General features: G+C 51.2%; 1 protein-coding gene across 8 annotated transcripts in view; it reads left to right on the plus strand.

Annotated features, from left to right (window-relative positions):
- Window positions 1-16,193, plus strand: part of ZNF423 (zinc finger protein 423) — a 312,753-nt gene that overhangs the window by 234,139 nt on the left and 62,421 nt on the right. Inside the window, exons 5-6 of one of the 8 annotated variants that reach the window (XR_005126089.2) lie at window positions 27-228; window positions 6,983-7,328. The exons of the other annotated variants lie outside the window; for them this stretch is intronic. The gene's annotated coding sequence lies outside the window, so the exon portion shown is untranslated. Of the gene's footprint in view, window positions 1-26; window positions 229-6,982; window positions 7,329-16,193 lie in introns of those variants that run through there. 8 annotated transcript variants of the gene reach the window in all.

A 16,193-nucleotide genomic window follows, 5' to 3' on the forward strand; every position in this document is an offset into this window, starting at 1 on the left:
AAATTTTTAACTACAATTTTTTACAGATAAAATGTGTTGGGAGGATTCAAAGAAGATTAGAGCTCACCTAAGAAACAGTATTCAAATTTTACCAGCTAATGGAGGCCCAGCAAAAACTGTTAATGCCTAGAACTTTCCTCCAAGGGACAGAGATTTCAGTATTCTTATAAAAACACATTGAGCTGATTTCATTTCCGTGTCTCTGCAGACTTCATTCGGGTAATTTCAGTAAGTGTTATAAATGTTATTTTAAGTATTATAATGATAATCCCTACTGACAATGGGGGAAGTATCTCAGCTTCCATTCCTAAGGTAATGTTTACCTCGGATAGCACATAATTGTTTGCTTTTTTCACAGTAAACTCTCCGCTCCCAACTGCTTAATCAGCCATGGAAAAGAGAGGAGACTTTAGAAATGTTTAATGTTCTCCTGATTACATTAGAGTAATGGGTAAGCCCATATCGGTGGGGCTGGAGGAACAGGCTGCCTGTTTTTTGGGTTTTTTTTTTTTTTTTTTTTTTTTTTTTTTTTTGGTATGTGTTTGTTTTTTGTGCATGATTCTTAAGGGCTGTGGCAAGCGTGTGAATCATTTATTGTTATAAATATCACGGCCGGGCATAAATCTGCTCAGCTCCTGAACTCTTGGGGCCCTTTCTCCGAGCGTGTGTTGGCCCGGCTAGGCCTCCAGCCCTCCTCCTGGCGGGTCCCTCGGCCTCCGGTATTCCGGTCACAGTCTGCGTTCCACGCTGTCAGGAGCCAGATGCCCTGTAGGCTCTCTGCGCGTTCTCCACCGCCTGCTTGGTGGAAGCAAGATTTTATTAGCTTTATGAAAGTGAAACTTTTCTACCCCTGAATGGGGAACCTCAAGGGCTTTCTCGGGGCATTATGTACCGATTGCTTCCCTGGCTTCTTAAATATCTGAATCCAAATGTGATCAGGAATTAAGATGGAGCAGAGAAGGTGGATATTCATGGCAGGTGGGAAGGTATTTGCTTCTGTTGGTCTTGAGTGTTTAGAATCCCCCTTTCTTCATTTCTGACTGTCGGGAAGTTCTGCTTGGAGCTAACTGGCGGCCTTGTGTCCTTTAATTCCTCCCACAGATGTCTGTTGAGAGACCGCTCAGCTCAGGTCTCAGGGCTGGGCTCTGTTGAGGGGATAAATGTGTGTCCCCCATAGTCGTGTAGTTTACAGTGCAGTTGGGAGAACCAGGACTGAATGGTAAACAGGCCAGTAGGTAATTACAGAGAGACATATTATTAGCACAGGGCTGGATAAAACTGGGGAGGAGGCCGGTTAAGCTGAGATTTAAAGGATGAGAAGAAGCCAGTGGTGAAGAGGCTGGGCAGAGCACAAGCCCCAGCCCGGTGCCTTCCAGGAACTGAAAGACGGGGGTGGGGCTGGGGTGAGCTGCCAGGCCGGCTGCAGCTCCAGTGAAGAGAGTCGGGCAAGGCCCCCTGCCAGGGCGTGGTCAGGAGCTGGGATTTTGGTCTCTGCAACAAGAAACCAGTGCAGTGCTTTCAGCTGTGAATGACGTTTTCCTATTTTAAGCTTGTTAAACAATTGCTCTGCCCGTTGGGTGCAGATGAGATCATCAGGGAGCAAGAGTGGATGCTTGGAGGCCAGTGGGCGGCCACTGCTGGTGTCCTGGCTAGAGATTCGTTCCATGGTGGTGGCAGTAGGGAAGGAGGCCAACTGAAGGTTCAGCTTGAAAGGGAGGTGGACATGCTGGTCAACTCTGTGCCAGGCAGGAAGGTGTGTCGGTCGCCTGCCTGGCCACCGAGGTCCTGCAGTTGGTCAGCCTCTGCATGTGTGCAGAACCAACCTCTTAGGGGTCTGTCCCCTCAGAATCTTTGGAACCATTTACAATGGTCCTCTGAGGAAGCATGGATTCCCCACCTCCCCGGCTCCCCATGCATGATGTCACTCATTTTCCAGCCTCAATTTCCCCAGCTCCTCTTGGGAAGGGGGTAAAGCATGCTCAGTATACCCAGGCTTCCTACCTCCCCCCTCACCCACAGACAGCCCTTCCTCCAGCCACCACTGTGGAGATCCCCAAGGCCTGTGGTATAATTGAGCTCGAACCTTTAGTTAAAGACCAGGGCCAGTAGGTAGCTGATTGTCCCAGTCCTCAGGGTGGACGCTTGACAGGTTTCCGTGGTGGGGGCTGGGGAGTGAAGGGAAAGGAAGCGGAGTGACTGATAATTACAGCATCCTGAGGGCCCCTCTCTGGTCCACTTGGCCCAAGGGGGTCCTGTCTATGGGGGTCTGGTCAGTGGACATGTGTGCCCCTGAAGGTGATGGGATTTTTGCTGGGGGTGGGGGCGGTGCATGCGAGTGGGGCAGGGATAGTTGTGTGGACAGAAGATTCCCAGATCCCAGCTTTGGATTGAATTAACCTCCAAGAAAACATCTCCTGTCTCTCCCCTTTTCCTTGGAGAGGCAACAGTTGAATCCACCCATCCGTGTCTTCCCCACTCTTTGCATCCTAGGGAACTGTCTAGGAATTTAAAACTATGTTGCCAAAATCAAGGTGCAACACACAAGTTGGGTGTGCTGGGGAGCAGAGAGAAGGGTATGTGTGCACACGCTTGTGCACACACACACACACACTCTCTCTCTCTCTCTCTCTCTCTCAGACTCAGTCCCAACTAAAACCAGATGAATATTTTAGCACCGAAGCATTTTGTACAAGCCAGGAGCACATTGCATTCCTGGCAAGGCCAGAAGATGACCTGAAAACCTGAATATTTCAGGAACAAAAGGTCCTCTAGTCTGCTTTCCCGAGAAGGGCCTCTGTCCAGGGTGATTTGAAGGCTGCAGGTTTCTGTGCTTCTCCTCCCCTCCAGGGCTGCGTGCTGGGGAAGCTCAGCCCTGCTCCTTGGCTCCAGACAGCCTCCTGGAGCCACGGCGCCCAGCCTCCAGCCTCCAGCCGCCCACCAGGCAGAAAGGCTGGAGGAAGTGGGAGGAGGGAGAGAGCGAGGGTTGGGGGTGCTGAGAGATAGAGAAACAAACTCTATTTTCTGCTCGGCTGTGGTGGGAGGGCTCCTGTGGCCCTCAAGCTCGAGGAGTGAAGCAATTTCAGACAGGGATGAGTGTCTGTTTTTCCCTGGAGCAGAGTCTTAAAACCCCTGAAAGCCCTTGGTTTTTCTTCCCTTAATATCCTGTTCTGGAAAGTGCAGTTGTGCGCAGGTAGAGGAAATGAAGATCCTTAACAAGTGGAAGAGGCCCTTCCCAGCCTGAGCGGGAACCCAGGGCACCCTTGCTTGCATGGCGAAGTAGAGAGGCCGCCTCAGAGATAGGGAGCAGGGCTGGGCGTGGGAGTGGGTCCTGGGCCGGCGGCCACTGGTGGACACAGATTCAGATTCCTGTCCTGTCTCAGGGGTGTCTGCTGGGACTGTTGCCACTTGGGTGACTATACAGCCTCGCCCGGCCTTTGGACAATAGCTTGCCCGGCTCCCTGGCTGAGGAGGTGAGGGTTTAGAATTCTGCTGCTGCCTGTGTCTTCTGCTTTCCCAACAACCTCTGAGCTGGTGCCTTTGCTCCAAATGCAGGTTCTGGGAGCCCACTCCTTCCTGCTGAGCTTCACCCCCTCTATGCCATGTGCATGCTTGGGTCTGGCAGGTTTCCTGACCAAGCAGGACAGAGCCTTTGCTGCCATGTGAACCAGCTCTGGCCCAGAACCAGCTCTGGCCCAGCACACCCAGGAGCTGGGTCTCTAGTGCTGGCTTCTGGGATTTGCATGGTGAAAAGCCAGTGGAGCCGCGTCTGCAGGAGGGGGTGTCAGCAGGCGACAGGGAGAGATGCTTCCAGAGAAAGGGGGCAGTCCACTGGCCCATGACAAGACTTCTGGATCTTGCCTTGCCCTCCCAGCCCCCCCCCCCACCCCGCCCACTTCCCTGCTGCAAATTCTGCAGAGGTTGGGCTTCCCTACATGACCTTTCTGCTCTTGCCCATGCCCCTTCACTCAACGCTGCTCTGAGTGAGGTTCCTTCCAGCCCTCCTGCTGTCTGTTTGGGGAGATGCTGGCTCCTGGCTGGCCCTGGTCTCTCTGGAGCTGCAATTGAGAATATGGACTCTATCTGGGTTTGGCCTTCACTTCTGCTCCCTGCTAGTTGGGTGGCTGTGGACAATCATGTAACCTCTGAGCTTGCTTCCTTCTTAGTAAAACAGAGGTGATATGATCCTCTCCCCTCCAATGGTTGTAAGAATTAAATGAACTAAGTACCTAACACGCTTAGAAGTGTTGGCTAGCGCTGAGTGTGTGCAGGCTGATATTATCATCATGGTGGTATTGCTTTCCTTTTCAACAAATCTCCATTCTTAGAGACTTAGCTCAAAGCACCCCACCCACAGAGAGCCTTCCCAGCTGGCTTGCCCCCTGGTTCCTCATTGTCCCGTAGTGTGGCCCCAAATAGCTCACTGCCTTATTGTCCGTCTCTCACTACAGTAGTGACATCATAAGCGTTTGACACATCTTCTCAGTCAAATTCCGTGTTCTTTGAGGGCAGGAACTTCTTCACCTTCTAATCTTTTCCACCCCCTGGCCTCCACCCCAGTTTTGAACTTAGTAAATGGTTAGTATTTGCTTAATTGACAAGTATTAGACTATATTTGAAAAAAGGTAAAGGCATTTAACTTCAAAAATATATAGATAACAAAGACTATATTCTAGACCCTGTGAAGCAAGTCAGATGCTGGTACACACCGTATTATTGATGACAAAATTAGGCTCAGAGAAGAAAACTTGCTTGTTCAAGGTCACATGGCTTGGAAGGGCAGAAGCGGGACTTGAACCCAGGGCTCCTGATGCCAGTAGTGCAGGCCTGTAGCCATTAGAGTGTGGTCTCTCGGCGTCTCTAGCAGGACTGATTTTCTGATCAACAGGTGGCCATGGAAAAGGGCTGCCATGATCCGGGTCCTCAAAGTTTGATGGTCTACTGAGTCCCCAAGTCTTTGAAAAAAAGCTAATGTCCAGATATGGCATGAGGGTCTCCTTGTTTTATTGGTAGTTGGTTGCATTTGGAGCACCATTAAGTGGACTTGATTTTCTCAGGGCTCGGGATAACTGGCAGTGCCCAGCCTGACTCAGCTCCTGCTGTCGCCTGTCTGCCCCCACCATGAACCCACTGGGACCCCTGAGCTGCCTTACTCGTCCAGCAACTCATCCACTTGTCAGGAGGCACCAGCTCCAGTCGCTTGTTCCCCTAGCACATTTCTTTGTCCATAGGAGGTGTTCTGTGAAGGTAGCAAGTTCAATAAGGGCCAATAGGATTTGCCTGCTTTTGGCAATTTCCACCAGAGAATAAAGGCAGCTTCTTATTCTATGGCCGGTTGTGGAGTTTGAGAAACCAAATGAATAGGGTGAGGATTCTGGCTTCAGAAACAGTCCCAGCTCCAGTCTCTCTGCGGGGAGTTTGGGTCCTGCCTGGGTTTATGGTGACTGGTCTGCCAGCCCCACAGGCCAGGAGGGGGCCCAGCACACTCAGCCTCAGGTCATCTCTGATCTAACTGTGCTGACCCTCAATGTGACCCCATGACCCACAATATCTGCATCCCCTAAGAGTGTGCCAGAAATACAGAATTCCAGGCATCACCCCAACACTGGTCCCCATCCCCCTGCCCCGCACTCCCGCAGAACCAGAATCTGCATTTTAACAAGAGCCCTGGGTGACTCAGGTGTTCATTCAAGTTTGTGAATCGCTGGTCTGGCAGGTTGCCCACCCAGGGCACGCACCAAGGAGGTAGGAGAGGGCCTGCTAAAAACGCACCCACCTGGCTTCCTGTCCCAGCCCCCCATTGTTTCAGCAGTGTACTTTGAAGGGGTGCAGCGTCTCCTGGCTTCAGTTTCCTCGTGTGCCGGTTAGGGAGATTGTGGAACCAGTCGGGCCTTCCATGTGCTGCTGACTGAGCGTAGATGTAATAACATGTAGCACGTGTTCTGTGCTTAGCACACAGGCAGGCGGAGTGAGCGCCGGCTGATGGAATGTTAGCTAGCTTGAAGAATGGGCGAGTGGGAGGGGAAAACACTGTGATTTGTGAATCTGGTTTTGCACTGGGCTTGTTTAGTGGAGCTTAACTCAGGAGCTAAACACCACCAACTAGGACTCCCCATAGAATTATTACATGGAGTAGCAGGCAAAGGGGGAGCCAGAGTTAATGTTGGTGATAGTGATTTTTTTGTAAATTAAAAAAAAAAAGTGTTAAAAGCAAGTAAAACCCCTGGTGATCGCAAATGAATCACCTGAGTTGCCCTAGCAGATCCACTTTCCTGAGTGATGCTTGGGCTGGTGGAATGAGGGCTTTTCCTTCTGTGAGGAGGGAGCCCTGAGTCCTGTGCCCGCTTCGTGGAGGGAGGGGGGCGCTCTGTGGGCAGGGCCGGGCATCTGGGCCTCCTGGCAGCTTAAATGCCTCCGATTAGCAAGTCGGGCGGGAAGAGGTGCTAAAAAGAATCCTTCCCGCCTCCTCCGCTGGCATGTTTTGAAGGGAGTTCAGTTATGAGACTATTAAAATGTTATTTTGATAATTAAGCCCACAGCTGTTCCGAGGGCGGCAGGGGCAGGCTGCGCACAGGCGGCAGAAGGCTCGGGCTGGGAGGGAGAAACAGGCGGGGAGCAGGCTGTGGGGAGGGGGTGGGCATAGGACTCTGGGGTGGGCTGGTTGGTTGCAGGCTGTGGGCCACCCCCTCACTTTGTCCGAGGTTGACCCTGAGAGATTGGGGGGCGGGGCGGCTCCAGGAGCCCCCGGTGTGAGGCAGGATGAGCTGCCTCCACTCGGACACCAGTTTCAGTGCAGCCAGAGATGCCGAGGCTGTGCGTTTCCAAGTGGGGTCCCAGAAACAGCAGCAGTAGGATCACCTGGGAACTTGTTAGAAATGCCTGTTGTTGGCCCCAGCCCCAGATCTGCTGAATGGAGACTCTGGGGGTGAAGACCAGCAATCTGTTTTTAGAGGGGTCCTCCAGCTGACTCTTGCTGATGTTACAGGACTGTGGCAAAGGTTATCTGCAAATGGGAAGCCTTGGCAGTGACGTGTATACGGAGGCATCAGGATGACAAGAGCAGAGGTGTCCTGGCCTTGTCTTGGCCTTCTATTGTGATGGATGGAAGGAGAAGCCCAGAGACGCGGTCCTAGGCCACACAGCAACTCAGAGTAAAACTGGAATTTCAGGTGTAATAAGAAGATTCCAGATCTTTCCGTTAGACTATCTTTTTGCATGCCAGGGGTGGGATTGGGAGAGGAGCTTTGATTGGAAGCCAGGAGGTAAGCCAAGGATAGGCTCCAAGATATATATCAGTCCATAATACACTGGGGTGTGATGGCCTGGAGACTCCCAGTTTTCTTTAGTCATTCCTGAGTCTTATTTCCAACACATGCACCCATCACCCACCTGCCTGTCCACTCCTCTCCCTGGCGAGGATAGCCAGCCTCTTATCCTTCTACTGCTCACTCCTGCCTTGGTCTGTCTTGCTGTCTTCCCTCAACCATCTGTCCACACTGGGGTGCATCCATGCAAATACTCAAATGGCCATCCACTCACCCTTCTGCTCACCAAATCATTGCTCTGCTTTATCACCCAGCTTCCGACCCACTTCCTCATCAAACTTTTTATCTTTGCCTCCCATCTTCATGAAGAGCCTACTCTGTACGTACCAAGCATTTTGTGTCATTCTAAACTGATAGAAGCTTAGCTATCCTGGTCACATGTGCTGGTTACATTCTGTGAGATACTGTTGAGCCAGAGTCGTGGTTGATCTTGTCCCCCCACAGCTGTGCCTAGGCCCTCTGCCTTCTCCCCTGCTTCTAGCGCCAGACTCCCTCCCCCAAGTACCTGGCAAGGAGGCCTGACTTGCTGCCACCACCTCCATCCACACTTTGAGCCTGTTCCTCCAAGCTACTGTCGTGGTTACCACACTGTCTCCCCTCCACCAGTCTGTCCCATGTAATTCATATTCTGGAAGTGTGTAGTGTTGATCATGCCATTTTTCCACTGAAAAGATTACGATGGTTCCTCATTGCCTACAGAACAAAGCCCACAAAGTTGCTCTGCCCTCTGTGCTTCCCCGTCCATTCATCAACTGTTTTGTCCTCTGCTTCCAAACTATGCTCCAACCTGCGTGGGTGAGTCACTGTTTCCAGGTGTTTTTGCACATTCCTTTTGTGCATGCTGTCCCCCTGGTCTAAAATGCCTCTACCATGTGCTCCTGCATTAAAATCATTCCCAATCTCCATGGATTTCTCCAATATCCCCCTCTCTCCTTATTTATGCTTTTGTTTCCCACTGGGGTTGGAGGTCCCTCTGCAGAACCCTGTGTCATCTCTGGTCCCATGTGGTTACATGTCTGACTCTAGTTTGCAAGGCTCATGCTTGTAGTGCATTGTGGGTAGTAGCAAGTCTGTGTCACCTCTAGCACAGCTGGCTACATTGTACCGACTGACACACAGTAGGTGCTGCATCTCAGGTAGACAGGTTCAGCACTTAGTTACCTGTGTCCAAACTAAATGTTATGGGTGAGAGACATGGAAAGGCCTATCAGGGTCTGACTGTTGGGCTTAAAGACCTTGGACATTGTCATTGCCCCCATGGGACACACAGGACCTAGTGCATAGTAGGTACTCAATAAATACAAATGAAAGAATGAACAGAAAAATTCACCCATCCCTTTATTGTTGTTTATAATGTCTAAATATGTTTTGATCAAATAAAGCTAGAATAACTAAAATTTCAAAAGCCAGCTTGCCCCATGGTGTCCTGGTCACTTCGGTTGCAATTGCCCATTCACTTCCTCATGTGTGAGTGACCTGTGGAGTCTCAGGGGCCGTGTCTTATTCAGTGCCTGGCCCAGTACCTGGCATCCTGCCTATTCTTTCAGACTCTATTCTGCTCCCCTCATCCCTAATCTGTCATCTGTGTTGGCCTTCTGAATGTGCCTCCCTGGCTCAGAATCTTCCATAGCTCCCCAATGCCCTTCAATAGAGACCCTCAAGACAGCCCATGAGCCCTGCCAGTTCAGTCCCCTTCACCACAAACATACAGCTTCAACTCCCAACACTTGCCCATTACTCTCACCACATTCTAGCCCCTCTTCTCCCAGGGCCAGGCTTGGGCATCTCTTCTTCAACCTTGGGCACTTCCCCTGGCTGCCACCTGTCCTTCACTTCTGACTGCATGTGTCTGATGACCTAAGAGCATCACACGCGTCCATCCTCTGGCGGCATCTCCTTGCATCCAGCGCTGAGTGTCTTGTTCCCCTGCTGGACTGTGTGTCCAAGTGGGCAGGGCACACCAAGACTTAGGGCTGTGCACACTGCTGCCTTCTGACACATCTTCTGAAAGAGTGGGTGGAAAAGACACTTGCTAGGTACTTAGTAAATATCATTGAATGAATAACTAAATGGCACATAGTAGGTGTCTAGCAAATGTTTGTTGACCGAACAAATGAGTGAATACGGAAGGATGCTCAGTGCCTTCCTGGAAAAAGCTCTGTCCAATCAGTCCCCCTCCAGACCAAGGAGATTGTGTCCATCCACCCCACCACCCTCTTGCTCTCTTCCCATCTACTCCGGGACTCTCCTGCCTGCTTTGCTCAGCACCCATAATAGGGCCTGGAAGACCCTGTTAACATGGTTGTGCTGGGGGTCAGGGCATGAGTGGGGGTCAGGTCTGGCCTTCTCGTGAGAAGCAGGATGAATTCTGCCCTGGCCTCTGGCTCCTGGGGCCACAACTATGTTTACATTCATATAATTCTTTCAACTCCATGCTGTCTGGTCCAGTGCTGATCTGGAAACATCTTCCAGAACATCTGTTTTCCTCCTCAATCAATACACTCCCCAAAGAGGGCCAACTTGCAAAATATTATATATAACATCAAGCATGCTATCTGAATTCAATTAAGTGACTGGGTTGGGGAAGAGTTTGTGGTAATTAAGCATACTGTTTGGGAGCAAATTGTAGCAAACTATTTTATTCTTCATTAGCAGGTACCTCTCTTGTCTCCCCCTGAGCTAAGAGAAAGAGAGAGAGAGAGAGAGAACTATGAGATAAATGGCTAAAGGACCCCACTCAGCATGATTCCCTGGAACATCATAGCCTCTGGGACCCAGCTCTTGTGTTGTGACCTCAGTGTCACTTACCTCTCTGGGCCTCACCCTTCTGATCTGTGAAATGGGGACAATAAAACCCTTGCTATGAGGGTTAAATGAGATGCCGAAGGGACAAGCACCGATCCCAACTCAGCACATGACCTGCGTCACCTGTGTCCATCATCAGGGCCACATCAGGAGGCCCTTTTTAACCAAGGCCCTGAATGGGTCTCAGGGTATTCCTTCCCCCAGCAGACTGTGAGCTTCTGGTAGCAGGGGGAGAAGCCTGCTATATTTTTTCACGTCTTTGCCCATCACTGTACTTGGCTCAGGGCCACTCTGGGGATACAGGTGGGGCATGGACTCCAGCTTCAGATGCTTGCCTGCTCTGGGTCTCCTGGGCAAGTTGCTTAAAGCTCTTCCTACATCGATAGTCTCTGTAAAATGGGGGAAAGTAAGGATGATGACTAATCTCTTAGGATTAAATGAGTTAAATGAATGGAACAGTGCCTGACGTAGTAAGCTCCCCACACACGCCAGCTTGTGTTATTTGTTTATTTCAGTGTTCAGTCCAGAATGGCACATTTAAGGTGCTCCTTGTTTTCTGTGGGCGCTTCATCCCTCAGACAGGGGACACTCACAACCACCATCACAGTGATAGTAGCTGCCACTGACAGGTTCCTACTGCGCGCCAGACCACGCCCAGAGGAGCGCTTAGCTACTTGTGATAGATGCAACTTTCATCTTCCTGGTGAAGAAATAAGCTCTTAAAGTCACTGTGCAAATCCATGTGGGCAGCTGGGAAGGTGTGGGTTGGGCTTTGTACCCAAGCCTGTGGGACCCCAAATTGCCTTTCTTTCACTTAGATGCACCACCCAGGAAAACACCTGCCCTGGGAACCTCCACCTTCCTGGGCACCTGCTCTGTGAGACCACTTTCCTATCTGCAACCTCACTGGATGGCCCAAAGGTCTTGGAGGGTCTGAAGGGGGGCCCCAAGGAGCAGTTCAACCCTGAGCAACTCTCTTCTCCATAAAACGCTCCTTCAGGACAGACTCATACTCCCTGGAGGACGGGAACCTGGTTAGGAGGTTGTAGTCATAAAGACAGAGAACATGGGGCTGGAGGGGATGTGAGCAGTGGCAGTGGAAATCAGGGAGAATTCATGTTTAAGCAACAGTGGTGCGCACAGTAGGTGCGCACTTGGATGGCTAGCGTCCTGGGATCCTTCCCTAGTAGGAGGGGGCCTGGTCATTGCAGACAGGGGGGCTTGAAGAGCAAAGGTGTGGGGGTCGGAAGCCCTGTTCAGATCATCACTATACTCAGCACCTTAGGGTGGGGGACAGACAGACACTGGACTGTCTAAACATCTTGAGTGAGAGGCAGAAGCCGACCACCGCCAGATGGGTCCATGGTAGAGGCGTCTTCTGGGCCATGGTAGATGGGTCTTCTGGTGGAGGCTGTCTGGGAAAGGGGCCTCCTCGCCCTCTGTGGTTTCCTAATATCTCCTGCACTTGATTTTTTTTCACTCGGACTGAATGTCCACTCTTTGCATCCTCCCCAGCTGTCCCTGTTGAGTTCATTCCAGGGTGGGAGGGAGAGCCTCTGCTCCATCCACCAGTGGTCTGGTTTCGGTCTGACCACTGTGAACGTGGCTGAGAGGCCTGGCTGTCTCTCCTTTTGAACCTCCCAGCGTCTGTCTACCCTGGCTCTGTCTGGGTAGTGTGTGGTGTTTTCCGGGCAGAAACCCAAAGCTCACCCCGGTTCCCACTTTGTGGAACTATTTGTCAGCATCACAGGGGATCGCTCTGGGAGCTTTAAACCTCCTTTTATTCCTAAGAGGGAGACAGGTTGGTTTGGGAAATGAAAGGATTGGCTAATACCATCCTGGGTCACATCAAAGCCAGTCAAGGTCGGATGAGCTAACATCACAGCTCCCCTGGTCTGCAGGCTCAGTCACGGGGGACCTCGGTCCTAGTGCTGGTCTCCCACTTGTTGCATGATCTTGGGCAGGTCTCCTTGCCTCTCTGTGCCTCAGTTTCCCCATTTGTCCCCACTGGAATGCGAACATTTTCCAAAGAGTAAAGGTATGCACGCACGCATGATATCATCAAGTCCGGCCCCGTTCCTGCCTGCCCCTGGAGCCTTGTGGGGTTACCCTAGTGAGTGGACACTGCCTTACCCCTTGTCCACCCTCCTGCAGCTGCGGGCCTTGGCACACGTGGCCTTTATACTGGGACTACCACCTCTGCTGGGAGAATCAACCGTGGGGTTTGTGGAGATGCTGCCTCCTCTCAAGGTTACTGCCTCCCCCCAGCCCCCTCTTCTTCCTTGCCCACTTTTTGAGGTGCAGCTCGGTCCCTAACACTGCCTCCCAGTGCTGGCCGCCAAGCCATTAGCCTCACTTCTCACTGGCTGTGCATCAGCACAGCAATCATTTTCAGATTTACAAGCATTAAATATTTTAATTTAATGCCTTGGCTCTCTTGTAATTCATGCACTTAATTATATGATAATTACTCAAATGAAAGAGATACAGCTGCTGCCGTATCAATTCTGAGGGAAGACTTAAGTTTTGAGTTGGATTGATTTGGGGAGGTGGGTCCACCCCCACCCCCAGCCCTTCTTCTAATGGGCTGCATAGTCTGTAACAGCCCCTCTCCCTACTATTGCTGAGACTGGGCTGAGCAGAAGGGCCTTGGACTCTGTACTCATCTGGTCCCAGACCAGGATGAGGCTGGGGGGCCCAGATTCATGTGGGTACTACTCAAGAGGCAGAAACCTAATGGGCAATGAGCAGGGAGGGAGGAGTCTTGGGCTCTCCTGAGGGGGAAGGCAGAGAAACCTCTCCCTGCATGTGCTATTCTTAGGGAGCAGAGGCGGCTGGGCCTGCTGCCTGGGACTTAGGGGCAGGTGGAGAAGCCAGGGAGCTGGGGAGCCGGAGAGCCTGGTTCTGCCTTTGGTGATGGATCTGACAGTGAGGGCTGGGAGTGAACTTCCCCGCTGAGCATTTCCACGAACACAGAGGGGCCTGGGCCTCCTTCCCCTGACCGCCTAGGGGTTTGCCAAGATGATTAGGGAGTGGTGGGTGGGTGATAATTTTCTGGTTCTCCTCATTTCCCTTCCCTTCCCTGTTTATTTTCCTCCACTTTTTCTTCTGCCCTCTTTGACATTTACACTTGTGTTTAATGCCTGAAGTGTACTGGCTATTTTGTAAGAACTGTAACTGTTCACATTTGGCAAGGATTTCAGTCCCCCTGAAATCCTGCTGCTAGGGCTGATATGCTGAGTGAATCGACCAGAGACCCTGTGCAGTTGGTGGCACCAGCAGACTTGAGAATCCGGTGGTGTTGCCTTGGGCAGGCCCTGCTGGGTCTGGGGACAGCAACCCTTGGAGGCCCCCTCGAACCTGAACCTGCTGCCCTCTTCTTACTAAGAACCAAAGCAAAGAAATACCAGTGAGAAGCATCTGGGGCCAGGTCCTGGTCACAGGGGTGCAGGTGCTCTGGCCAGAACTTGTTCAGAAGCGCTTAGTTTCTCCCAGGATGAAAAGTTGTCAGGAAGGTTGACTTCCCAAGGCAGTAATGCTGAGGCTCCCCAAAGAGCTTTCTAGGTTTTTGGGTTGGGGACCTCTGCTCCCTGGGAAGAGTCTGGACGGGGACACTTCCTAGGCACGGGAGAGCTGGGCCGTTGTCTGCCCAAGTGCACATTTGCACTGAAAAGGGTTACAAATGGTTCGCCCCGTATGCAGACAATTTTCAGCTAGCTTACAGCAGCTGCGGCGCCGTGCTGATAGATTAAAAGCAGCAACCAGCCCCAGAATGAAGTGTATTAGAACGCCTGCTGGGTCGAGCTGGGGAGAGGCCCACACAGCTGTCATCTAGGCCAAGTTTCCAGCCGAAACCTCAAGAACAGGATGGAACTCGGAGAAAAGTTAGCTTTTCTAAATGAGGTGGCCGGCTGTTAATCAGGAGAGGGGGAGAGGGACTGGAGGAATGCTGTGGATTTAGAGGACAAGGAGGAGGTGATTGGTGGAGATGTCCGCCTGGACCAGGAACTCTGTACAGAACTGTGGCCCCTGGGTCCAGGAAACAAAGGGTTCTCCCTGGGCATGAGCCCTGTGGCTGGACCCCGCATCTCTGCTGACCTCTGTGTCCTGCACTGGACAGCTGGCATGGGAGTGGGGTGAGTAGCAGTGATATCAGGTGTTCGCACAGTGTGTCCACAGTGTCCCCTGCTAAAATGAGTGTGGCTGTCGGCTTTGGGCCTACCTGTCTCCAGATAGCAAGTCCTGACCCTGGCTGCTCGTGGTGGTCTCAGCTTTTTTACTCAGTTTTGAGGCCTTTGAGGGATGTCTTCTCCTCTTGCTATGGGAAAAGATCTTGGCAGTTCTGGCTCAGGCTGGAAAAAGGATACTTTCCATTGTCACAGGTGCCATCAGTGAGCCCTCTAGATCACCCAGTTCTTAGAAAAATCAGAGCACTAAGGAAGAAACCTAGAGATGTTCTTGTCTTTTTTGTTGGGTGGGGGAGAGGGAGGGAGAGGAATATGCTCTTATTTTTGCAAAAAGCAAAATACTTCCCACTAGAAGGACCAGCTGAGTCTTCACCCCAAAAAGGGAAATAAATTCAACTAAAATGTCACTACCATTGTGATTATAAGTAGTCCAGCAAATGCCCGTAATTCAGTTGTGTTTGTGTATGTGTCCTCCATTTAGTATTCACTGCATCCTCACCTGGGCAGGCTATCAGCTGCATGTGTGGGAGCCTGTGTAAGTATCAGGCGTGCAAACCTGGGCCAAGAGCCTGTTGGCAGATGTGGCCTGTGACACATTCACCAGGACAGCCAGCAAGTGTATGCCCTCTTCCCTCAGGTGTGGGAGAGGCATTCAGCCTGTCGCTGTGATTCGAGGCTTCTGAGCCCATATGGGGCTGGTGACTGCTTTGCAGACGCGCCATCAGGTTGCGGGTGTTTGCTCGGCTGGCCAGGAAGGGTGGGGCAGGCAGATGCCATTGTCTTGGTATACCCTGGTCCACGGGTGGGGTGGGAATGGTGCAGACAGGTGTAGAAGTCAAGGACCCAGCTTTCCTTGGCTTGAATCCTGAGTCTGCCTCTTGCTGGTGGCATGACCTTGGGCAGGCTGTGTGATACCCCTGTGCCCCAGTTTTTTCAGCTATAAAATGAAGACAACCCTCTCTTAGAGGGTTGTCTTGAAGCTTAAATGGGATCATTTATAAAATGTTTCCAACTATATCTGGGCACCGTCAGTATCCAAGGAATGTGAATTTGGTCAATTCCTCTTTAAGAATAGAACAGTTTGACAGGAACCCAAGAACCCCATTTAGTCTACCCTGGAATTCATTCACAAGTCTCTTCCACAAATGCACAGCTTTTCCTTGAATGACTCCCAGGCTGCCTTTACAAATCATAGACCACATTCTAAATGGTGTCCTTTGTCACGTGAAATGTCATGTGATATGATTGTCACATGACATGGAGACTTGCCTGACTTCCTTTTCAGTATAGAGGCCCATTGACTGGGTGCCAGACCCCTGCCAAGCACTGTACAGACATTTCTTACCTGGTCTCCTGAGTCCCAAGGGGCAGTATTTTTATTTATTATTATTTCACCTCCATTTTACAGAAGAGCAAAGAGGATCAGAGAGCTGACTTGTTCGTAGGTCATGCAGGTCTAGGTGGGCTGACTACCACTGACACCAGGTCTGTCTGATATCAAAAGCCTTGTTCTTAATTAGTGTTCCTTCTGAGCAACCAACCAACTCTTTGATCTTGCCCCCTGTTCTTCCCTCTCAACCCCAGTGAGCCCACTTTCTGCATCTATGTTTCTGTTGCATGATTTGGGGGGTGAGTGTACAGGGCCGTCACCTGCAGCATGGTGTCCTGCATCCGCTTTTTCAGGGCACCATTAACTGGCAGGGGGACTTCTGTCTGCAGGAGACAGAAACTACTCACCAATGTTGTATAGGGTCTTCAATTAGTAAAAGTAATAATCTGATAAACTGGTTATTGCAGTTTATCCACATAAAGCGGAGCATGTGCCTGAATTGTCAATTGCACCTCAAACCAGTAGAAAATAGCCAGCAATTACTAGAGA

This window comes from Talpa occidentalis, unplaced genomic scaffold (assembly GCF_014898055.3).
Source record: "Talpa occidentalis isolate TD23 unplaced genomic scaffold, MPIMG_talOcc4v2.1 talOcc4.17, whole genome shotgun sequence".
Taxonomy (NCBI): Eukaryota; Metazoa; Chordata; class Mammalia; order Eulipotyphla; family Talpidae; genus Talpa; species Talpa occidentalis.